This window comes from Chlorocebus sabaeus, chromosome 23 (genome assembly GCF_047675955.1).
Source record: "Chlorocebus sabaeus isolate Y175 chromosome 23, mChlSab1.0.hap1, whole genome shotgun sequence".
NCBI classification, from domain to species: Eukaryota; Metazoa; Chordata; class Mammalia; order Primates; family Cercopithecidae; genus Chlorocebus; species Chlorocebus sabaeus.
In genome coordinates, this window is record NC_132926.1 from 61,240,110 (window position 1) to 61,265,381 (window position 25,272).

General features: G+C 33.8%; 1 protein-coding gene across 3 annotated transcripts in view; it reads right to left on the minus strand.

Annotated features, from left to right (window-relative positions):
- PRR16 (proline rich 16) overlaps positions 1 to 25,272 on the minus strand; it is a 221,632-nt gene that overhangs the window by 6,631 nt on the left and 189,729 nt on the right. Inside the window, exon 2 of one of the 3 annotated variants that reach the window (XM_038008673.2) lies at positions 19,602 to 19,659. The exons of the other annotated variants lie outside the window; for them this stretch is intronic. The gene's annotated coding sequence lies outside the window, so the exon portion shown is untranslated. The remainder of the gene's footprint in view (positions 1 to 19,601; positions 19,660 to 25,272) is intronic. 3 annotated transcript variants of the gene reach the window in all.

Below are 25,272 nucleotides of genomic sequence, written 5' to 3' on the forward strand. Positions count from 1 at the left end.
AACCTGATAATCCCAGTTGTTGGTGATGGTGTGTATAATTGGAAGTTATACATTGTCACTGCAAACGTAAATTCAGTCAGTTCAGACCACTTTTAAAGAATACCTTATAAATTGAATAAGGTACACACTTTGTGGCAATTCTACTAGGAACACAGCCTTGACTATGCCAGGGAAAGTCCGATAGATGTTCACGGGGTTGAAAATACACAAAGATATTCCCTGTAGGTTTATCATTTTTGTTATAGCAAGAAATTTGAAATAACCTAAATATCTATTAAAAAGTGATTGTGTTAGCAAATATAAAGCAGTTAAAATGAATTAACTAGTGCTATATGTATCAGCGGGGATAAATCTCAAAAACCTAATGTTGAATATTTTAAGAAATAATAAAAAGATATATTCAGTAGATATGTCATTTAGGCATAGAAGCACAGGTAGTTTAGTCAACACATAGAAATAGATAATACACACCAAATTCAGAGAAGGAGAAACAGGAACAAATGAGGAAAGTCATCAGCTACATAATATCAATATTTTATTGCTTTTAAAAGGATATAAAGTCATTCTGAGAAAATGTTAACATTTGTTAAATAAATTTTATGGTGGGTATTTAAGGTACACATTAGGTTATAAAATGCATATACAGTGAAGTGGTTCCTACAGTGGAATGAATAAGCATCTCCATCATCTCACACAGTTAACCATTTCTCCCCAACAAGAGAGCTATAATCTACTCATGTAGCAAAAATCCTAAATACAATACAATATTGTTAACTATAGCCCTCATATGGTACATTAAATCTTTCAATGTGTTCATCCTACATATTTGCTATTTCGTATCCTTTGACCTACATTTCCCCATTCCCTGACCCCCAACTCAGACCATGGTAACCACTGATTTTGTTGTTGTTGTTTTAGATTCCACATATAATTAAGATCATGCAATATTTTTCTTTCTGTATCTGGCTTATTTCGTTTAGCATAATGTCTTCCAAGTCCATCCATGTTGTGGCAAAGGGCAGGGTTTCTTCCCCTTTCTCTTAAGGTTGAACAGTAAATATTTAACATTAGCTAAAAGATTTAGAAAAAAATAAAATAAGTAAATCTTATAGATGCTATGTGGAAAACATACTAAAGGGTGCTGCATTTTATTTACTTAACCAATTAGATTTTATTACAGCCAAGTGAGAAGTAAATAAATCTCCTAGAAAAGGAATCCACTATATCCTTATAATTGCACATCTCTGTTTTGCTTAAGGTATTTCAAAGTATGAAATGGCACCTAAAGGAATAGTAACCACAGGCATGATAGAAATTAAAGAAAAAAACAAAATAAAAGAAAGTAGGGCTAGATTTTTTGCAGACAATTGGAGGTGAGAAGATAGCATGGCATCAATCACAAATCTGGGAACATCCACACGTAAACATCAGGTATCCAGAAAAAATGTATCTCAAACTTGAAATTGAGTCATTTGTCCAAATAATTGTGGCTATTCGGGCCTGTGGAGGACTTGGTTAATCACAGTGAAACAAAGAGAGTTTTAAAACAAGGATAATGGCAGAAGTTGTGTTTGAAAATCCCAGGAGGTTTTTAAAACCATGTATAAAAAGGAAGCTATAGTAGACTGGAATAATTAAAAATAGTGATAAATACGAGTTAGGAATCACATGAGCTCAGTATTTTCACATATGGATAAATATATCTAATTAATTTCGAAACAGAAAAGCAGATTTAGAAGAAATTAAATAATTATATAATCTAAGTTATTTGTGGAAATCCAAATTCAGTTTATATTACTTCTACAAAATTAAACTACAATGAATAAGGGTAACGGCACCATAGAGGTGTCATTAGAGTGGAATTCAGATGTCCTAGCTAGAGCAATTAGATAAGAGAAAGAAATAAAGGGAATCCAAGTTGGAATATAAGAAGTTAAATTAACTTTCTTTGTGGATGATATGATCTTATATTTAGAAAAGAGTAGAGACTCCACCAAAACACTATTAGAATTGGTAAACAAATTCAGCAAAGTAGCAAGATAAAAAAACTATTAGTAGCTCCTTTTCCTATGCTCCCACTGTGTTTTGTCCTTTTAATACTACAATTGCCTTAATGTATTAGGACTGTCTATTTATGTGTATTCCCCCAGAACATATAAGCATGTGTTTCCATTTTTTATCCCTGGCAGAGAGTACAGTGACTGCACATAGTAAGAATTCACTAAGAATTTGTCTAGTGAGGGAACTGAATAAATATAGACACTATGAAAAAAGTCATTTATTGCCAATATTTCCACGCTACCCCAGCTTTCCATGGTTGGGCCTGATTTTCATAATCTTTAATCCCTCCAATTCCAGATGGCCCAGAAAGACATATAAAATGGATTAGACAGAGAAAAATACAGAATCAGTGAGACTTGGTGAGCTCTCTTCCTATTTTGCCTAACTCGTAAAGCTTTGCTCCAAAGCTTGACACAAAAAGCAGTTGAGTCCAACTCCAAAACAACTACAAGAGTTTAAGTATATATTTTTCTTCAAATAAACTTCCATATAGCACTAAGTGCATTTAGAACCTAAATCTTACTTATATTGTTTAATAAAAAACATATATAATTCAATTGCCTTAAGAACAAAACAAAATATACACCTCTTTCAATTTGAGTGAATCTTTAGCTCCTCCTTGTCAACAATTCTCAACCACATGAATTTTCAATAACAAACTTAATGGAGAGAAATAAGGAACTTAACCCTGACTGAAACCTTTCCAAGAACATTTATAGATTCCTGTAAAATCTTTAAGGTTGACTTACAAAAACAATGACATTTTAAATATGGTGGCATTATCAGCGAAGAACTGAAAAGAGAAATTAATGGGAGCTATAGGAATTTCTAACAAGAGAAGGAGACAGGTAAAAACACTACCTTCCCATAACTGTTTGATCTTTCTCAGTAGCTGAGTCCAAATGCTGGTGGGTAAAAGAACTGTGTCCAACACAGGCATAATATATAGGATAGCAACTGGCATATCCTCCTCTGGAAGAGCCCTCATATAAGCCTAACAGAGGTGAGGCAGGAAGTGGTGGAGTCAACAGTTAGGATATTCCAGCAAGGACACAGCACAGGAAGGCCACTTTGCCCTGAGTTCATAGTCACCGCATACGCACTTCATATAAAATGTGAAAAATCTCTACCCACCTATCCTAAAGATCTACTTACAGGATGAAAATAAGCACTTCATTATACAGCCTACAACTCTGTGTTCTGCTGCTAGATCACAGTATTTCTGATACACTGTATATGAATTAATATGTGTGAATAAACCCTGTGGTTATCTTCTGAAAGGTAAAATTATACTGAATTCTACTTGCGTTAGAAACAATGTCATAAATGGAAACATTTAAATTATCTCACAATTTAGTTAACTTCTCTTTGTATTTATTTATGTAGAATAATCTATAAAAACTTTAAAATTAGGAGTGACTTGGGCCTCTTTTGACTTCTGAAAATGTCCAATGTCCAGTATGAAAAAGTCGCTCAGGAGATCTTCACTAAACGCTTGTTTCCAAAGGGAAGACTAGAAATGCATTGGGTTCCTAGGCCTGTCTTTGGATTTCTAGAGGAATTATATTTCATTAACAATATTATTGTTTCTTACAGATGAGGCCAATCGGCTCCTGACATAGTTCCACATTGTTCCTAAGTTCTTATCACCTAAAGCAACTAAGCATGTCTCTCTTTGCAGTCTGAAACATCTCAAGCACCATAATTGTATTATTTAACTCTTTCTTTTTTTCCTTGATATATGTGAAAAATCCAGAGTAAGTTAGACGGTCTTGATGTTGTCAGAGACCCAAGGTCTGTGTAACTTTCCGCTCTGCTATACCAAGGGGGTGGCCTCCATTTTCATGTCCAAATTGAGGACTGGGGCCCTGCCTTCACATATACATTTCAAGAGGTGGAATGAAAAAGGGTGGGGAAGTCATAACTACTCTTTTTTAAGGAGATGTTTTAGAAGCAACACATTTTATTTGCTGACATCTCACCAGTCAAAATAAAGTCATCTTGATACACGGATACTGGGGAATGTAGACTTTTATCTGGGATATGGTTCTTCTACCAAATAAAGAAGAAAGGATATTTCAAAGCAACAAGCTTTCTCTGAAAGAGATACTGAAACAAACACACAGTGACAATAAATATACACACCCACACAAAGGTACACGTCTAATCATACTGTCAGAAGATAAATATGGAGGATATATACTTAAAAATGTTTACTAATTTTTTTTGCAAGTTTTTCTGGAAACAGAGTAAGGTGCATTTTTGGGAGGTGTTGTGTTGTTTCCTTTTGTAATATGCATATAAGTGGAAACTTACATCCTGCTCTCCGGAAATAAACTAGATTTTAAAATAGACAACAATCATTATTCATAGTTGAGCCTGATAAATTAAGTATTTACTACCTAATACTTTTTGTCAAAAGCAAGTAAAACTATAATGCGATTTGTCTTATTTTTCTGTGTTCAATTGGATTCAATTAATATTTATTGTGCAAGTACTATTCATCTGGTAATATGTAAGATACTGAGGACAAAAAAATAAGTTTCTAGTTTAAATGAGACTGACCATATGTACTTCATGTCCTCCTCCTCAGATCATCTTTAAATGAGAGTAAAGAAGTAAGTGTAGTAATAAACTCAGAAAACTTTCAGAGAAAAGTGAAGTCTAATCAGAGTTTTTTATAAATATATAGGTGATTTAAAAAGGTGGAAAAAGCACTGATGACGTCCCAGAAGAATTTCAAATTTTAAAGTGGAATATAGAAAAAGTGGAAGTGATAAATAATACAAAAGTTAGAGTGGGGCATTTTTGAATCACTGTATTTCACGGGAACACGTGTCTAATGGCCCCATACTCTTTCACATTCAACACGATTGGCAACATAGTAACAGCTAATAACCTTAAGAAAAAAACTGAAATCCTTGCTATAAAAATATGGAACAATGTCTGTGGATAAGAATGCTCTGAGTATGGTTAACAGCAGCTCCGAATAAAGCTCTTCATTTTTTCCATTGGGAAAGTCATGAAGATGGAGTCACAACATCCAGCCATTTGCTCTTGCTCCATGTATGGGATGATTCTAAAACATCTATATTATAAGAACATATGACTAAGTTTCATGAGATTTTTGAGATAAGCAACAGCACAAAACAGAAGGATCAAAATGAATGAACTGATCAATGTTGAAGATGAAGCTGACATTATTAGTGAACTAAATAGAACTTTGTAGTAAATCTAATTAATCTATTTAGAGATGCTTGAAAATGTACTGCAGTTATAAAATAATAACATATGTAAAAAAGCAATCATAAAAAATTGAATATAAAACAAATGCTAAATTAAAAAATATTAATAAGCTGAAAGATAAAAATAAAATCTTAGAAATATTATCAAATATAAAGCAAATTTATATTTTAAAACTACAAGTAAAAAGTTAAAAGACATAGAGCAAAAAGATCAATATTGGAGCTTCAATAACTGATTAAGTTCCAGAAACAGAAAAAGAGAAAATGTGAGATGGTAATAATAAATTAAATAATGGAAGAATAAAGATTTCATGGTTGACAACAGAAATAGAGCTTCAAATGTAAAGGACCAATTGAATGCTGATGAGAATGAATGAAAAATAAAGAAAAGTCAATTTCAAGACACTCAGAAAAAATACAAATCACATGATCAATATAGTTTATTCAGGAGGAACAGTCAAAGACATTTTACCAGTAACTTCAAAAGTTCCAGGACAAATTATTTCAACCCCAGTTTTAATTCCTGGCTAAATTAATAATGTTTTGTAAAAGTAAATTAAAATATTTTTAGATATTAAGGACAAAGACACTTTCTTCACATCCATTCTTTAAAAGTTAATTAAGGAGATATTCTGGTACAATAAAAATGGAATCCAAGAAAGATGAGATGCATAGGATCCAAGAAACATTACATTTAACCCAGCCATTTTTTTTTCTTTTTCTTTTATTTTTTATTTTTTATTTTTTTGCCAGAGGCAGCAGCATATACAGGGGCATGCAAGTATGACGGACAATTTTTTCCATATTGGTAAAAATAAAGTAGGTAGATGGCATATCAATACCACACATGGCCAAAAAAAACAGTTAAGAGGTTGCAGGAGGCCCTGTAGTGTTGCCATGTAAGACTTCAGATACTTGTTGAAACTTTAAAGCTCAATTCCCAAAAGATGTGTATTTACAGGATTGATTAAAAAATGTAGGAAGTATTTGTACATAGACTGTAGATGAATGCACATGTTTTAGTAGGTTTTTTTTTTTTTTTTTTTCTTTGAGAAATGGTCTCACTCTGTCGCCCAAGCTGGAGTGCGGTGGTGCAATCTCGTCTTATTGGAGCCACTGCCTCCCAGGTTCAAGCGATTCTCCTGCCTCAACCTCCGGAGTAGTTGGGATTACAGGCATGTGCCACCATGCCTGGCTAATTTTTTTTTTTTTTTTTTTAGATATGGGGTTTTGCTATGTTGCACAGGCTGGTCTCAAACACCTGAGCTCAAGCAATCCACCCACCTCAGCCTCCCAAAGTGCTGGGGGATTACCGGCATGAGCCATTGTGCCTGGCCTGGTAAGTTCATGTTTTAAGTCTAATTATTTTATAGCCATAGCATAGGTAATAAATAAACAGCCCATATCTAAATGTAAAATTCCACTCTAGATAAGATTTGTGTAAAAATGTTAACAGATCCTTGTAGCCTTGAAAAATTACACAAGATTCAGGGGTTTACGTTAATTGAAACACTAAATGATGTAAAAATTTTAACTCTATAATTTGTAAAACAAGATGTTTACGTGCTTTCTAAAGGTCCATAATATAACACCAAAGTACCTGGTTTCATTTAATTCATTTTGTCATACAACCATACGCATTTGTGAACTGCACTTGAAATAAGTAGAAATGACCCAAATCATCATACACCACTTCTAACTTCTAATTGTCACATGCTGAAATCCTATTTAGGAAAAAGAAACATAAAACAAGTACTAAGGGAGAAAGTGATATTAAAGCATCACATAGTTCCATATAGTTAAATGTATTACATGTTACAGTCCCTACATGTAATTCTCACGTTTACTTGTCTATAAGTTTTATAAATGAGATTTTTGCTTTTCTTTCATTTGTAACAAACATTATTCACAGATTATAATGGCTGAAATATCATTGCTAACTTAATTTCCTGTTTTCATCAGCTACCTTGTGATTTTAACAGACAGCATGGCTCTCTGAGGCTTCCTGTAAAGTGTGGCAAAGGAAACATCTTTCATCACAATTGCTTTAGTAACCTAATAGATGTAAAAGCTGCGACTACTTGCATTTTGTGTGTATACACTTCAAAATGATTCCATTATGTTAATCATGTTCAGAAAGAGACTGTAACTCAAGATAATGGAACTGTAAACTTTAACACAAGCTTATAGCTTTCAATATCTGTAATCTCTTTTTGTATTTGTGAAGTATGAATTAAACAAATCCTCAAGTTGTCTCTTTTAATTTTCCCTATAGATGTTAAACTAGTTCAATAAAAAATATTCCGCAAGCATCACAGTAAGGTAGTAAGGGTAAGACTCTGCTGTATCCAATCCACTCTTTCTTCTATTCAATCCATTCTCTGCCTTGCAGTTAGAGAAGACTTTCTTTAAATATGTATCTATTTCACACACATACACACACAGACACACACACACACACAATATAAATTATTAAAAGCCCTTAATTAATTTGTAATTGCTCTTAAGATAAACAGGAAATACTTAACAAGGCTACAATACTCCCAGGAACCAGGTCCTACCGTCCATACCAGGATGCTCCTGTGTCACCCATCCTCACTCCACACTCTTTTCACTTCTTTTAATGCTGAGAAGATGCTAAGTTCCTGCCTGTGGGTTCTTGTATAAGGAATTCTCTACTTAGGACTAGTTCATTTCACTGTTTCCTCCCACAACACACACACACACACACACACACACACACACACACACACCCCTCACCTGCCCTTCAAGAAAGCCCCTGTATCTCCTCAAGGCACTCTTCCCGATTGCCTTCGAGTCCTGTTATGCAGCCCTAGATCTCCTGTTCCTGTGTTTCACACCATGTACCACATGGTGATCCAGTGATTCATTGTGTAATTAGCCCCTTAAGGTTTGTCTCCTTGGCAAGACTGTAACCTCTCAGAGGGCAGGAAATTCTGTGCATTTATGTCTAGAATAAGAACATATGTTGAATGAATGAACAATAAACATACAATAATCAAAGGAAAAGTCTTACAACAAAATGTTTTTATATTAGATTCTTATTGTTTACATTTTGTGGTTGATTATAAACTTTTGAAGTAATAAATTTGGGTGATAAATAGTCTATGTTCATGAGATTTATAACTTCTTTGTTTTTCATATATATATATACACACACACAGACACATACATTTAAAATGTATGGCACTTTCATAGAGAGATGGTATTCACGTGCTATATTAAAACAATTTTGAAATATATAGTATTACTCTTATCAATATTTTTAAATAAATATTTACATTTACATTAAAATGATATTTTGACATGTTTTTACTTTTTACATCTCAGATATTGAGCAGAATGCTTAGCATACAATGCAAAGGAAGGCACATTTTAGTAAATTATACTTTATTTGCTTAAATTATCTTAGTATCTATTCACAGTATTAAATTACTTGTTAAAAAGATCAGAAAAGTCTATCCTCTCCTTGATATCTCAAGCAGATATTTCCACTGTAGAAATAATAGCATTTATCATGTATTCAAAGTAATATTACCAGAAATATTGATACTGATAACACTACTGCATGTAAAGGTAAGATGGTTGGATGTATTGATGATTTGGACTCTCACTAGTTTGAGATGATAAAACTGGATTTTTCTAGCATTAGCTCTGTACTTTGCAATTTTTTTTTAAAGAAAGTAAAAAAGAAACTCTGATATCTAATCTTTGAGAGAAGAGGTAGAAAAAAGGAGGGAGCACATAAAGCACAATAAAATGCACAGTAAAAGGAAGATTTGAAAAATAAAACGAGAGTTCTAGGAGTATAAAACCACTCAATGTAGTACAGCGTAAGGGGTACGGTGTGTGTGTATATGTGCATATTTTAGGATTTTAGTAAATAAACGGGCAAGCTAGAAAAAGGAGGAAATGTGTAAAGACAGAAAGGGAAAAAGATGCAGGTAAAGAGGTTTGAGAATGCCTAAGGGTCTTCAACACCATGCTAATGGGTGGGGTTTTACCTGAAGGTAATAGGCAGTCACTCGCAGTTCAAACAGAAAAGTGCCAAAAAGCAAGTCATAAAAAAGGGTTATTCTTGTCACAAGCAAACCTACGGAAATTACGGAAAATGATACAAATTGTGAGATTACATCATATTATATTTGCGTACGTGAAAACATCTGAAAATCTCTAAAGTCCATCTTTGGCATATTCTCCACAACTTGAAAATACCAAGTTTGGCTCAAACATGAGGGGAGTGTGCTTAGCATGAATGCACAGGGGGACATTATCCTTGGTTTACTAAAGGTATACAAGCATTATGCTATTCCTTTCTGTGCTGGAGTTCCAGCATTCGTAATGGAGTAAGGGGGTTGCATTTTAAAATACAATATATTCCTGTCTGATTTAATCATCCAGAATATGTGACATGAAAGAGAGGGTTTAAAATTTGAAATTCTTGTAGAATAGGCTTTCTAACCATTTGCTTTCACTGTCATGGGGCTCCAGAGATTTTTTATAAAAATAAATTACATATAATTTGAAAACAATGAAAGTCTACATAACAAATATAAGTCATTTAAATCTGCCAAGAGATTTCGAAAATTGATATTTTACAGCTCTCATTCTGTTGCCAAATCCCAGAAAGACTTCAACATTCACTTTTTTTCTTTATGAAAACAGAGAATTTAGTGTATCCATAGCAAAAGCCATTCATGTTGTTTAATTTTAACAAAACTATGTTGGGAGATACTATAAATACACATGTTCTATCTGTGGTACTGAGAAAGGCAAAACATAGAATATTTTTTCTAACTCCTAAAAATGTTAAGGCAATGAACATATGAAAACTGTAAAACCAATCCCATTGTGAATCTGTATTATTTACCACTTTTCACATGTCCAAATATAAAACATTGCCTTCATTACCTACAGTGCATCAAAGATATTACATATTTTGCTTATGGTCAGAATAAAAGTATTGTTTATTTTGTGTATTATAACATTTAAAACATTATAATTACACCCTAAAACCTTCGGTAGTCATATAAATCCATTGTTTATCTTCATAAATACACTCTCATTCGTTAAAAAAAAAATTAAAGCCCCATAGTGTTCAAAACTGTATATTTCTATTGTACTTCATTAAATTCTCTATGAATTATTACTTTAAAAAATAAATTAGTATATTTCTTACACTGTGAATGTAAAACCTAGAAACACTTTTTTCTTTCACAACAAGACTTTTTCTTTTACTGAGTTCTAATTTAAAACAAAAGGTGAAACAATTGTGGCATTTAAATTAATATCACTACTTAAAAAATATCTCTTAAAATATGCTAGGTAATTTAAAATTATAAGTTTGACAACATGTTTTAAAATTTCAAATTTAGTATGTGGAGGATTAGACATATGTGCTGAAGGACACATGATTTTCACATGTAGAAATCAAAAACTAGAGGATAATGTCTAATTATTCTGAGTAATTTGTAATATCAACCTAGTCTAATAACACATTTTTCCAGAAGGCTAATGCTAATCATTCATATTCACATAAGAGCTATATAAGGAATTATTTAAAAAACGATAAGCCATTTTCAAATGGTGGAGTTGGCAAATTAAAAGGGGGAGGTGTACGAATACACCGCCATCAAGCAGGGAGCTATGATAAAGAGGGGAGGGTGTGGGGGCCTCATATTGCCCTTTTCAAAAGGTTTTCAGAGAAGCTAAAATAATTTTTATGTGAAATTTACAGATTTTCAAACACTGGTGTAATAATAAAAATAATTCAAAAAACTCATTGTGCAAGCTGTGCCAAATCTGCTTGGAGGAGTTAATGAGCTCACACACACGTCAACATTTTGAGGCCGTGTGCTTAAAAGACTTAGTGTCATTACATGCAGCCACCACAGAGTTATTCTCTTATGGCATGTTAGAAAAAAACACTTGGATAAATCTTCCTCAAAAGTAAAATATCTATTCGTCTTTCCTAAACAATAAATTCTCATAGGGCATGCCCTTCGCAGAGGGTCACTTTATTCTCTTAAAACATTTTTTCTCAACCTTTCATTGCCTCATCACATCTAACAAGATCTGCTTATATAGCCATGCTTCCCAGGATTGCAGCACGAGTACCTTAAGACAGATAAGGATTTGTCCAGTTTTTTTTTTTTTTTTTTTTTTGAGACCGAATCTCATTCTGTCTCTCAGGCTGGAGTGCAATGGTGCGATCTCAGCTCATAGCAACCTCCACCTCCCAGGTTCAAGTGATTCTCCTGACTCAGCCTTCTGAGTAGCTGAGATTACAGGCATCTGCCACCACGCCCAGATAATTTTTGTATTTTTGGTAGAGATAAGGTTTCATCATGTTGGTAAGGCTGGTCTCGAACTCATGACCTCAGGCGATATGCCCGCCTCGGCCTCCAAACTACTGAGATTACAGACATGAGTCACCGCACTCAGCTAGATTTGTCCAGTTCTTTACACACTCACTGTTTTAATCAGCGTACTAATGAATATAGTTAATTTTTAAAGTAAATTAATTCCACAACTTCAATATTTATTATTAGTAAACAATAGTTACCTTTAGTCCACTTCAAAAATGGGTTGTGACGCACCAGAGAGGCATAACATGTCACTGAGGAACTTTCTATTACAAGTTGTTTTATTGCTTAGCAAAGTGTACCAAGATGTTGAGAGGTAGCTTAGACTCAACTGTCCAAAACAACAAAGTAACAATCCAATTCACAAAAATATACATGCTCTACAGTGATATGAATGTGTACCTCAGAGAGGCAAGAGCTTCTTAGATAGGAGAAAAGTTGTTTCTAAGCTCATTTTCCTTAACTTCAAGTATTTTAGCATGAGCTAACGTACAAAATCTACTTAAGACGGCATGATGAAGAATGGAATCTCTAGGAAGTAATAACAAAGGAAAAGTTTCTGGACAGTAAGAGCAAATAACTAAAGTAGACAGTGTGCATTGAAGGAAAGTGGAAATAAAATTACTTCTTTTTTTTTTTTTTTTTTTTTACTTTTTGTACCCTATTCAACTTTTTTAACCTTTTCAACAGCAAATATGCATGATTTTTACTTATAAAAAGTGAGGTCATAGTGAAAAGTTTAGAAAGAAGATGATGGAATAATCATTTGTACTTATTCTACAATAAGTACAAAGAGCAGAAATTCCTTGATTGTCCTCCACCCCCATTCCTGCTCCCAAGACCCCCAGGCCTTCAAGCTATACGACTGTCTGGAATGAAATAAGCTCACCTTCGTGCTCGGCCTTGCCTAGGAAGATCATCAGTTTTAGATACGAGAGAAATACGTTAAGGAAAAGTTAGCACACTTTTCAGGTCTTTTACAGAGCTTTTAAAATTAAAAGTTAGCACACTTTTCAGGTCTTTTTCAGAGCTTTTAAAATTAAACATAGCAAGATGAAAAGAACTGGCAAGGTGACTCTGTAAACACTATTGTGACAAGGTGTGTGGAAGGGTAGAAAAAGAAAGAAAAAAATACACAGTGCAAAATGCAGATGAAGAGCTGTTTGGAAGAGAAGAAAAACTTCCCTGAGTGTTTTGTGCTATAAAAATACATAAGATATATACTTATTAAAAGGGAATAAAATAGGAGAGGAATTGAAGAGTCAAAGAAAAAAACCGAGTTCCAGAATAGCACTACTGACAAACTAATAATATGCATGAAGTAAGATGGAGAATAGACATGATTGCAACTGGATTATTGACATAAACACTGTGACCACAGAAGGGAAAAAATTCAGAGATTTCTCACGTAGACCTGCTCCTAACATTTCCAAAGCCTATGGTAAGAGTAAAATACAATATATCCAAATATTAAATAAAGGTCATTTCAAGGTAATAAACTATTGAAAATGTTTACATATTCTATCCTGCTACCTTGAAAAATACACCTTAATAAAAGATCTGAAAGGCCAAATTTTTAAGATAGAATTTATGGATAACTCAGCATTCCATGTCATTACGTAGCAGTGAAGAACCAACCCTAGCTGTCAAGGCCTGACCAGAGCCCATTACACTCCATTTTCCACCCCAGCTGTGCCTATAACATGAGGAGCCTCATATGTACATATGTGGATACCCCAGCCCACACTTCCAAGCTCTTTCCATAGTCCCTGCAAATAGTCAAATTGTTGAACGATTTCTTAGGTCTCTGGATAAACATACTAGTGGTTTGGTCTGTCCTCAGACAGAAAATTCACGACAAGGAGCTACCATGAGTCGTTGAAATGTGTTTTAAAACAACGGTTGGGGAATTCCAGGGTCTTGGGTACTGTAGTGTGATCTAGAGGGGAAATACAGATTTGGGAAATACAGACTTTAGGTGGACAGAGATGCTTGGCCCATAGAGCAGCTGGAGAAGGACAGAGTAGAGTGTTCTGAAGGACAGTAGCCAAGGCAAAGATCTCTCTGTATTAAATTTAAATAAATTAGAAAGGAAACTGAAAAGAAAAGAATAGGTATGGAGGAAATATAAAGTTGATATACATCATAAGGAATGTTACTTTTAGGATTATTTCCATATTGACTCCATTACTATAGAATAGAAAAAAAAAAAAAGAGTATTCAAGAGGCTAATTTCTCTGAAAGGAATAAGCTACTGACTTTGGCCATTTAAATTGTACAATGTGTTCCAATAAAATCTGTTGGCAAACAATTGCCACTAAGAAATTATCCAGCACTTCAATGGAACCAAGCAAAAGGAGCCATTCAAGCATAAGGGAGAAAAGTCAGGCTGGTCTCAGACTTTCCCAGAGCAACATCAAAAGACAGGAGATGGAATAGCAATGGGTACAAAGTTCTGAGGAAAGAAAATGTGACCCAAGAATGTCATATCTGGTTGCTGTGAAGTATAAAGACAACAGACATAACAGTTTCAAACCTCAAGTACCCAAGAAAGATATGAAGCTCAAAATGTACCTTCCCAAAAGATGAAAGGACAAGCTATGATAAAGAGACTGTAGCAACATTCAATGTCCTGGTGTCTACACATTGTGAAGAAAATATGCCATCTTGGACTACTTTAAAATTCCTAAGTTATCCTTCAAGTATAGAGACAACTGACAGAAACTCTCAAAGATCTAAGAAAACACAGATTACAAGATCTCAAACAGTTCTTTAAAAACAAACACACAAATAAAAAAGCAAAATGACTTGATGATATATTTGACACCATAGGATCATATCAAACATAGAAAAGAATTTCAAATCCTTTTGTTGCTTTTTATATTCCATAATCACTAAATACTAAATACTATCATAATATAAAATAAATTCTGAAATTATACCATTTATGCAAATTCTAAAAACACACATAAGACTGCATAATGTCATGAGGGCCTATGTAGTAAAAGTTCAAAAGCAACAGGAAAGATGAGCTACAATGTCAAGGAGATGGAGGAGACTGGCTTGACAGCAAGGAAATCAGGGGTTTTGTGGTATCTGTGTCATTTAAACAAGAAAAAAAAAAAAAAAGCCCTAGGCAAATATGTCAAACAAGAGCATGTCTTAAATCTGGATCATTGCTACTTTGTATTATTATATTATTTTCTGTTGTAACATATGTTTAAAAGTGTTCATAATTTAAAATGTTAAAAAGTGAAAAAGCGTTGGCTTGTTTTACCATGGAAAAGTTTTGAATACTTTAATTTTATAATACATGAGATTATTTAAATGCAGATTCTCTATTAAGAAACAAACATAAAGGGCACTGTGGCATGCTTCCTTTAAAGTGATGTCTGTCAATGACAAAAATTAGAATTATAAAATATGTTGCCACTAACATCATATTATTTAAAATGTGTTGACAAGAACAAAACTGTTCATAAGAAATACAATTAGAAATTATGTAATAACTATAACATATATGTTTGAGGACTAGAAGATAGAAAGTTTCTAAGTGTACTATAAAATCCTTGGCTTGCCTAAAGTTGTGAGTGTACTTATACTGTCCTTATTCTAGTTTCATAAACTTAGGATGAGTTTAGTAATGAAACACTCTTCTATGCCCTATACTCCACACTCAATCTGGACGGAGCAACCTAAGCCGTGAGGAACAGTGATCTGACTACAGAATGCATGGCAGTGCCTGTGTAGTGAGAAGTACTGGGGCTCTGGGTTGGAAGACATGCATATTATCTTAGGTACTTCGGCAACCCAATCAGTAGCCAGAATGTGAAGGTGTTTCAGCTATAACATCTGACACTCTTTTTAAGCATCAAGTGATCTGGCTCAGTGGTACATTCTCAAACCACTGCAAGTTAAACCAACCTTCCCTCAGATGACTGTCTTTTTTTGATCCAAGAATGTTAACCTAGCCAAGCTACCGTTCACATATAAATACAAGAGACAAGATAGTTTCAAACCTCAGGTACTCAAGAAATATAAAAAAGACCAAAATTTACCAACCCAGAGGATGAAATAAAAAGCTATGTTGAAAGGATTATATCAATATTAATCTACCGAATATTTCAAAATAGCTATAAGTGGAATATTCCTAGCATAAAGAAAAGATAAATGTTTGAGATGATAGATATCCCAATTATCCTGCTTTGATCATTATGTATCACATGAATGTATCAAAATATCACATGTACCCTGAAAATATGTACAAGTATTATATATCAATAAAAACATATTCAGTGGGTAGGCCTATACATTCTGAAGGAGGAAACATATTACATTTTATATTTGACATTTAAAAATTGCCAAATTATCCAGTTACAGAGACAACAAACAGAAGCTCTCAAGGAACCAAGAAGACACAGACTAAAGATATCTTGAATGCTTCTTTAAAAAATAATGTACTTGACAACAAAATCTAGCCAACAAAGAAATAGAATAAAAATAAAGGATGATCTTTGAAAAACCCCAACTACTAGGTCCTGGAATCAAATTGGTTCACCTTTGAATTTTTATTTTGTGGGGCCTGTGCTTAAGATCATTGTGTGCATCCAATGAACTCTTTGAGCATTTTAAAGTATAGTTAATGAAAGACTTGGAATCAAACTAATACAACATCTGAGACCTTAAAAGAACTATGAGGGGGTGGCGGAGGAGAGAGAAAGAGAGAGAAAACCCACACTGAACTCCTGAAAGAACCCTGATTATGACCAGAGGGAAGAGTAAGAAGTTGGCAAGGGCTGGGAAGGGTAGGAGGGAGACGGAGATGAAGAAATAAAAAAAAAAAAAAAGAAGGAAATACTACTTCTTTAGACTTTGAGATGAACAAGGGCAAGATAATTTGATTTCACACTATATTTCTGGATTTCAGCTTTAAAACATATTAATTTTTAAATAATGATTTCACTCTCATATAATTAGAAAAATGGGAGCAGATTTGTATACGTAGGGATTCTTACTGTTGGCATTATTGGAGTTCTTTATATAAATTGTATCTGTGTGTCTTGGAGTTCAATATGCATATGTATTGTTGTAGTATCTTATTTTTGTCTTTCATCAAATTTCAAAGCTTCTGCTAGACAGTGAGATTGGAAACAATACAGGATAAGAAAGACATTAGCAAGTAAATATTTAGAATTGAATACAGAGAGCCTTCAGAATTTATTTCATTATATGATTTGGAACAATTTCAGTGCTAAAGGAAACAGTGAAAACGTGAACACAAGTATTTCCTATTTGCTTCATGTTTCCCTTAGTGCTGTCTGGACATTGTGCAAGTGTTGGTTCCATGAAGAACAAGAGAATTTAGAGCTTTTTTTAAAATCTTTTTTCCCCCCTACTCATGGGAAACTGTTACAACAGCTGCAGAAATATGGAAAACCTATAAACCTAAGTGAGGCTGGAGTTGATATACTGGGCAGACATACATGTCACACTGGAGAGTTACCCAATTGTGAGCTTCTCAGTATAATGTGAGGAATGCCTTCCATTGTGAAATCACATATTGTTGCAGAAAAAAAAAAAGTGCAAGAGCATTATGTAGTTGTATCTGCAGAGGGAAAATTGAATTTAAATCTACTAATATTTCATTTTCAAATATGGGTCCAATAGTTAGAACTCTCTGGGAACAACAACAACAACAACAAAACCCACAAAACCTCATCACCAGTATTCCCAGGAAGGTACTCAAAAAGAAACAATGGTTGGTATTGGGATAGCAGGTTGGTGTTGGTATAGCATTAGAAAATGCCCTAAAGGAATGGCAATATCCTCCCCATATGGCAACAATCACACCCTTAGTAAAGTCCAGTTCTTAATGGTTCATTCCAAAATATGAACAAAAAGCAGAAGGTAGGCGGCAATAGGTGGGGGAACATGCATTCACATTCCTAATGCTTTCTTCCAAGTTGTCACATCCTCACTTCTTCTGTCCTCGGGAAGGCAGACTAAACAGGAGAGTTTGGAAAGAGTATACATAATTAAAGGTGTTCCTTTTCCCTTCCTCTGATGAAAAAGTTATATGAAGAGAATCCACTTGTTTAACTCCAGGTGCAGGGAGCATGTCTCCCAGTATTCATCTTGTGGGGCTCAATGGGTAACTCTGGGATTCAGTATTTAGACACAGATGTCCTTGCAGAAAGTGGGTAGCATTCTGTTAAATGTCTAACAACCAGCTCTCCAGGGTAAAAAAAAAATCCCCAATGTGTCATTTGCCAATTTTCATAGTGCAAATATTCCCACACAATTTGATTTCAAGGTACCAATATGAGATCATTGAACATGGAACTAGGGGAATGTGTAAATAATTAGCTTTCACAAACCCCTTATGAGCTGGATCAAGCACATCACTGCACATGAGTCATTCTTCAAGCTGCCATTTATCAGACACTTAGATGTTATCTCAGCTTCAATCTGCTTACTATAAGTTTATTCTCAATTGGTCTAAAACCTGGGTTGGCAAGAGGCATGCTAATTGTTTGTCTCCCTTAAACACCAAAATACATGTGGATCATTTCTAATTTACCTTTAGAGCTCTATGAGCAAACCAGTAGCTGAACTATACTAAGAACTCAGCAAGTTAAAAGAAATAAATCAGTTTGATTTTGTGATGATTTTTCCATATATAAAAATAGCATGAGGTGCAATCTTCTTTCAAACAATCTGAGCTCTTTAATTCAAAAAATCACTTGGTTCCTATAAAGTTAAATGCAGACATTTCTCATTCCAAAGCCCCAAGGAATAAAAACTCTAAGTTATTTTATTTTAACCTCAAATATTCCTATGAAAAGCATTTGGATACGTTTTCTTCTTGAAGAGGCCTTCAATAAAAGGAATCTTAATCTGTGCACAGACAGATGGTAATCTCATAATAAATGTAGGTTGAATGAAACAAATTCCCAGTTTACTACAGAACCATTAAGCACAAATATATCACCTATGTATGACACTAAGTCAATAATCGGCTGACTACTTAAACTGCTTATATTTGTTTATAATAGACACAAAAATTATATAAGTGGCTATTTTTAAAACTGGTAAAAAGCTACTTTGGCAAGGTGTACATAAATATGTTAACTGAAATGTGTGTTTTTGTAGCGCATTTTTTGTCACAACTAATTATACTGGATTTTAGATATTGGCATTATACTTACAATGATTTTTCCCTTATTCTGGTGTGTCTGGTAAGTACTTTAGTCAATTTTTTTGTGGGGGAGTGATTACTACTGTTAGAATGTCTATTTTCTTTGGAGCTTAATGTGACATGATAGATTATGGAGGGAAATAACAGTTTTCACATGATAGCTACCACTTACCTTACATCTGTTAAGAAGAGAGGTGCTATAAGAAAAGAAGTAATTGAACCACAGATAGGCAAAGATATGATAAGTTAGCTATACAATCTAACTACTCAGTTGACTACTTCTTCCATGATAGCCTGAGGATAGTATACTTGCAGAATTTCAGTCAACAGAAATTAAAGTGCAGTAAAATCCTTTCATAATGTGGTAAGAAGGCTCAAAGAGAGTCATTGGTGTAAAAGGCAGTGATGATATTTTGAAAATAATGAAATGAACCAGACAAGCCTAAGCAGTTAGTAGGTTTGGAATTCTGGATCTGACTGTGTACTCCAAATCCAAGTCCCAGTTGGAATTTGGCACCACCTGGTGGCAACTCTATGCTCTGTCTAAAGTATAAAATAGGGAAAAGGCTGGGTTCTGTGACTGGCTGGGGTTCCTGTACAGTGATAGTGATTCAAGGGATCTTCTGGTTAGCTGGAACCTGTCTCATCATCCCTATTCAAGGAATTGGGAATGATCGATACCAAGAATATAAGGACCTTTCCTAAACCCACCTGGATCTTCAAGAGGGTGTCTCACTTCTTTTCACATTTAGCCTTCTCATTTGACCACCTTCATTTGAAAATGTGGGTTGCATTCAGAAAAAAAAAAAAAAAAAAAAAAAAAAAAATCGTCAATTACTCTCATCCAAATTCGCATTACCATGAGTCATGTGATTGCATGGTTTTATTTTATTGTGTTTCATACCAGGGTGTTTTGATTGACAATCCCACAGACCATATCTGTGAGTTACTCATTCAAACTGAGTAAAGAAATATTTTGGGGGAAAATGAAGCACTAAATTTGGTTATCAGATATTGTCAAACTACTACTTGTACCACTTCCTCTCCTTCTTTTTACTTGTTTGTACAAATGCTTTGATATATGTCTATAATAATAAGTCTATCTCTTTTTTTTTTTTTTTTTTTTTTTTTTTGAGATGGAGTCTTGCTCTGTCGCCCAGGCTGGAGTGCAGTGGCCGGAACTCAGCTCACTGCAAGCTCCGCCTCCCGGGTTCACACCATTCTCCTGCCTCAGCCTCCCGAGTAGCTGGGACTACAGGCGCCCACCACCTCACCCGGCTAGTTTTTTTGTATTTTTTAGTAGAGACGGGGTTTCACAGTGTTAGCCAGGATGGTCTAGATCCCCTGACTTCATGATCCGCCCGTCTCGGCCTCCCAAAGTGAGGTCCCTCTCTTTTTATGCTTTATTTTTACACTAAACTATAAAGGACCATAAAAACTTCTTTTTAAAAAAAAAGTCAATTATTGATTTGAAGATATATCATTCATTGAAAATTCTACCCAACATTATACATTTCTTTTTAATAATTTGTACAAGCAAATTTTATAGACTTAATGTCTATCAGCTAATATACACAATCACCAAGAGAAAATAAGCATTTATTATTAAGTATCATATTATTAAATATTTATCATTACCACAGGCCTGAGTTAACATAAACAATAAGTGAGCAGAGTGATGGGTGGAGACTGGAAATCAGAAATATCATTTTATTTATCTTTTTCTTTTCAGTAGCTAGTATATATTCTGGCAGGTAATATATGATCAATAATTATGATTGGTGTACAAGAGATAAAGAATGCATATATGCATACTTCAGTAAGTATACATTGAGCATCATGCTTTTGTTTTGAGATGTGTTTATATATTATGTTTTTGATCATTCTGTCTTCTCTAATCCTTCCCTCTCTGTTTCTGATAATTTCTAATAGTTGGGTAATGGATGTCCTGGGTTGATCCTATAATGTTTTTATCTGTTTTTCCTAATCTTTCTACTTCTGGCTTGTGCTGTTTAGGGCTTTACCATTCAACCCTTTTACTGAAGTTTTAAACATGGTCATAATATGTTTATATATGAGGACCCTTTCTTATTTTTATTACATATTATTTTATTATATATTTTCATAGAATCATATTCTTTTTAATGGATGTAGTATATTCTCTCTCACTCTGAAATTATTCATATTTGATGTTTACTTTTTCTCTCCGTTGTATATCTTTCAAATTCCTGAACCAATGGAGATAGAAGATAATTTGAGATTTTCTTTAGCTTTGCAATGTATCTCTGAATTTAATTTTTGTTGGAGGTGATATTTATATTTAACCAAGTTTAAAAAAAAAAGACTTTTTTTGTGACAACTCTTAATGTGTCAAGTAGTTTGTTACATACTAGGGAAAAAAACGCCACTAAATTTTGTCTTCTCCTAGTAAGTCCATTAGCTAGTCTCCTATGCAAAGAAGAAAAGGTTGAATGGGGGTAGAAACAAAACATTACGATTAGATTCAATACTCAAAATAAAAGGAGCCTGAATGAGTTAGAAGTCTCTTATTCTTATGTAAAGTAGGTAGTCAAGTGCATGTTCAATTTGCATCTTCTAACTTGTGGTCCAAGATGACTTCCAGCCATCAAGTCCTCATTCCAAGCAGCAAAAAAGGGAGAAGGGACAGCAAATCAAATACACCTCCTCTAAGGATATTTCCTGAAAGTTGTTCACATCACTTAAATTCTACTGGCTGTGTCTACATTGTCACATCTACTTGTTGCAAGAGAGCTTGAGAAATGTAGGTTTTTGGGAGAGGGTGGTCATTTGCCTAGTTACCATTTGGATATTACTTTATTGAAAAACAATCAGTAATTTGTTAAGGGACAATTAACAGTCTGTGCCACAGTCTTGTTTAGGAGTTTCAATTTTTATCCAGATAGTGAGGAGGAGTCATGAAAGAGGTTTAAGCTAAGGCATTATTCACTTTTAAAAGGTCATTTTGATATGTGCAGGCAGGCCATCATGAGAGGCACATAAATATGAGGTGTATGGTACATGAGGGTTGCCCATCAGGGACTGGAGAAATGTATCACTACTAGTGAGAATAAATGACTGCATTAACTTTGTTCTATTTTTGTTAATGTGAAGCATTGTGCAGTTGATTTATAATTATTTATTCAAGTACACTCACCATAAACCTAGGCCTAAGTCAAATAAATGGTGATCAGTGCTCTTGACTGCAGATATCCCTTCCTATATCTGATTAAGATTTATCTCTTATTTCTAGAATACCTTTGTTTTTCTAAGGATGTGTATTGCAAGTTTTTAAAAAGAGACATGGAAAAATTTAAATAATACAAAAAAGATATACCAATATCTTTTTAAATACTATATTGTTAATACTATATTGTTTCTTAATTTTTAAAAATCATTTTACACAAAATGCATTTTGGTGTTTAATGCTTAAAAACTCTTTATAATGTATACAATCCAAACATCACTGAAAAAATACTCTCATTGCCGTTTTATTTTTATTGAATTATAATACATATATAGACAAATCTAAAAATCGTAATTGTAGCTCAATTGTTTTTTTTCCCAAGGTGAACACATCCATGGTACCAACATAGGGACCAAGAATTTGAATATTACAGGCCCCCCCTAAAAAACACCTTGTGCTCCTTCTACAGTCACTTTCCTCTCTCAAGTGAAACCATTTTTCTTGATTTATAATAGCATGAATTAATTTTGCCTATCCTTGAACTTTATCTAAACAGATTAATATTTCATATACACTCTTATGTCTAGATTAATTGGCTGCATTTCAGGTGAATGATGAAATATATGTGCATTGTTGTATACATGGTTTTATTTTAAATAACCTTTTTATTTTAGAACATTTTTAGATTTACTGAATTGTTGAGAAAATAGTCCAGAGAGTTACATTTACCTTTCACTCAGTTTCCCCTATTTTTAGCATCTTACATTAGTATGGTACAAGTTTTACAATTAATAAACCAATATTAATATATTAATATTATTATTAGCTAATGCCCATATTTTACTGAGATGGCCTCAGTCTTCCCCTAAAGTCCCTTTTCTGTTGCATGATCCCATTGAAGATACTGTATGTATCATGTCTCCTTAGGCTGTCTGGTTGTTACAGTTTCTCAGACATTACTTATTTTTCATGACCTTAGCAGTTTTGAGGATTATTAGTCAGGCATTTTGTTGAATGTCATTCAGTTGGGGTTTGTCTACATTTTTCTTAAGTTTAGACTAAGGAAATGTGTTTTTGAGAAGACCATAGACGTAAAATGCCATTCTTAACACATCACATCAATAACACTTACTAAAAATATGACTTATTACATTTATATTAAGCAGCTCCACTTGGCTTCAGGTAGTGTTTGTCAGTTTCTCCTATATAAAGTTCTCTCATTTTTCCTCTCTCTTTCCATACTGTACTTTTTGGAAGAAAGTAATACATACTAAAAGTAACAAGTTTATATGATTCCAAAGTATATCATGACTGCTATACTATACAGAAACCTACAGGAAAAGAACATTTACCATAGGTCCAATTCATGATATCCATGTAGAAAATCAGTTAAAAACACATAGACACCATGGCAAATATTTCTTTTCCATAGAATCATCTAAATCGATGATCAAAACAGTTGACTTGATCTTTATATCAATGTACATCCATAGAAACAGTCATAAACCAAGTCTACACAAAACGAAGTGAAAGAACTTGAAAGCATAAAAATAATCCGGGTATAAAAATCATCTGACAATCTGAACTAGTTGAAGTTTGAATTATTTATTTCTTATTCTTTCTTTTTGCATGTTTCAGATTTTCTTTTCTTCTTCTTCTTTTTTTTTTTTTTTTAAGAAGGAGTCTTGCTCTGTCACCAGGCTGGAGTGCTCTGTCACCAGGCTGGAGTGCAGTGGCATGATCTTGGCTCACTGCAACCTCTACTTCCCGGGTTCAAGCAATTCTCCTGCCTCAGCCTCCAGAGCAGCTGAGACTACAGGTGCCTGCCACCATGCCCAGCTAATTTTTGCATTTTTAGTAGAGATGGGGTTTCACCATGTTGGCCAGGATGGTCTTGATCTCTTGACCTCATGATCTGCCTACCTAGGCCTCCCAATAGTTTCAGATTTTCTAAAGAAAATGTCCAAAAATATACACTATATAATATTCAGAGTTAATATCACAAATACAGAATAATGGTGAGAGAATTTATTCATAGAAGATTAATATGTTATATAATTTAATTTATTATGGAGTGCCTTATAAAAATATAATAAACAAGCAAGATACTACCATTTTTATCTCCTAAGAAAAAAAGTATTTAAAAGTCTAGTGGGAAATAAGACTGAAGAATATATTTTCATTATTTCTCCAGTTTAATATGTAAAACATTTTCTTAATCTAATAACCCAGAAAATAACACGGTAGATTTTTCCCATGTTATATTGCAAATTATAAAACATACTCCCCACCTTTTCAATGTTATTCAGTAATCTAAACCACCTTCCAAATGGCCATAGGCTAGAGTTACATCTGTTTACTTTATGCTTAAACCCAGTTATCGTATTTCTTTTTGAAGTGAAGTAAAAATAAGAAGATGGATAACTCATAAATCCTGTATAGTCAATAGTAGTAGAAATGACAATGATCCTCAAAAATAGATTCTGCTATTTTCATGCATCCCTGGGGTAAAATTACTGTTGATCTTCATCCTAACGATGAATCATGTGGGCTCCCTTGACTGTCATACACCATAAATCTGAGTGATAAATGGAAATCGGCAAGAAATGCGTTGTAACCTTCCTAGAGAAAAATACCACTGTTTCCATTACCTTAAAATTAATACTCATACTAAACTTCAAAAACAATGGGAGAAAAGAATATTAAAATAGACTTAAAATATTCCTTTAGATAATTTATTTCCTACATGACTTAAGTTATATCTTCTTCCAATCCACCCCAGCAGTGTGCTGGAACCAGCTTGCACTGGCTTACAAGAGCCATTTCTTAAATTTTCTGGAATTTGTGAGCCAATTGTTAAACCATTATTAAAAATTAAATTATAATCTTACAATTAATCATACTAACAACAAAAGCAATAAACATTCAAAACTTGTTACTTTCTAATGGCTTGCTATTATCCATGTTCTTGAGGGCATTTACATCTATTGTGTAATCTAAAAATTCTACATAAAGCCCTGCTTTTGTGCATCTCTTCCCAATTCCACATTCAGTGACATCGGTTGGTAGCTTGAAATAAACTACTATGGGAGTACTGACACTGTAAGAATGGGCAAATACTACAAACCAGGGCTTTGCCTTCCCACCTCAAAAAGCCAGTTGTAAAACATTTGTCAG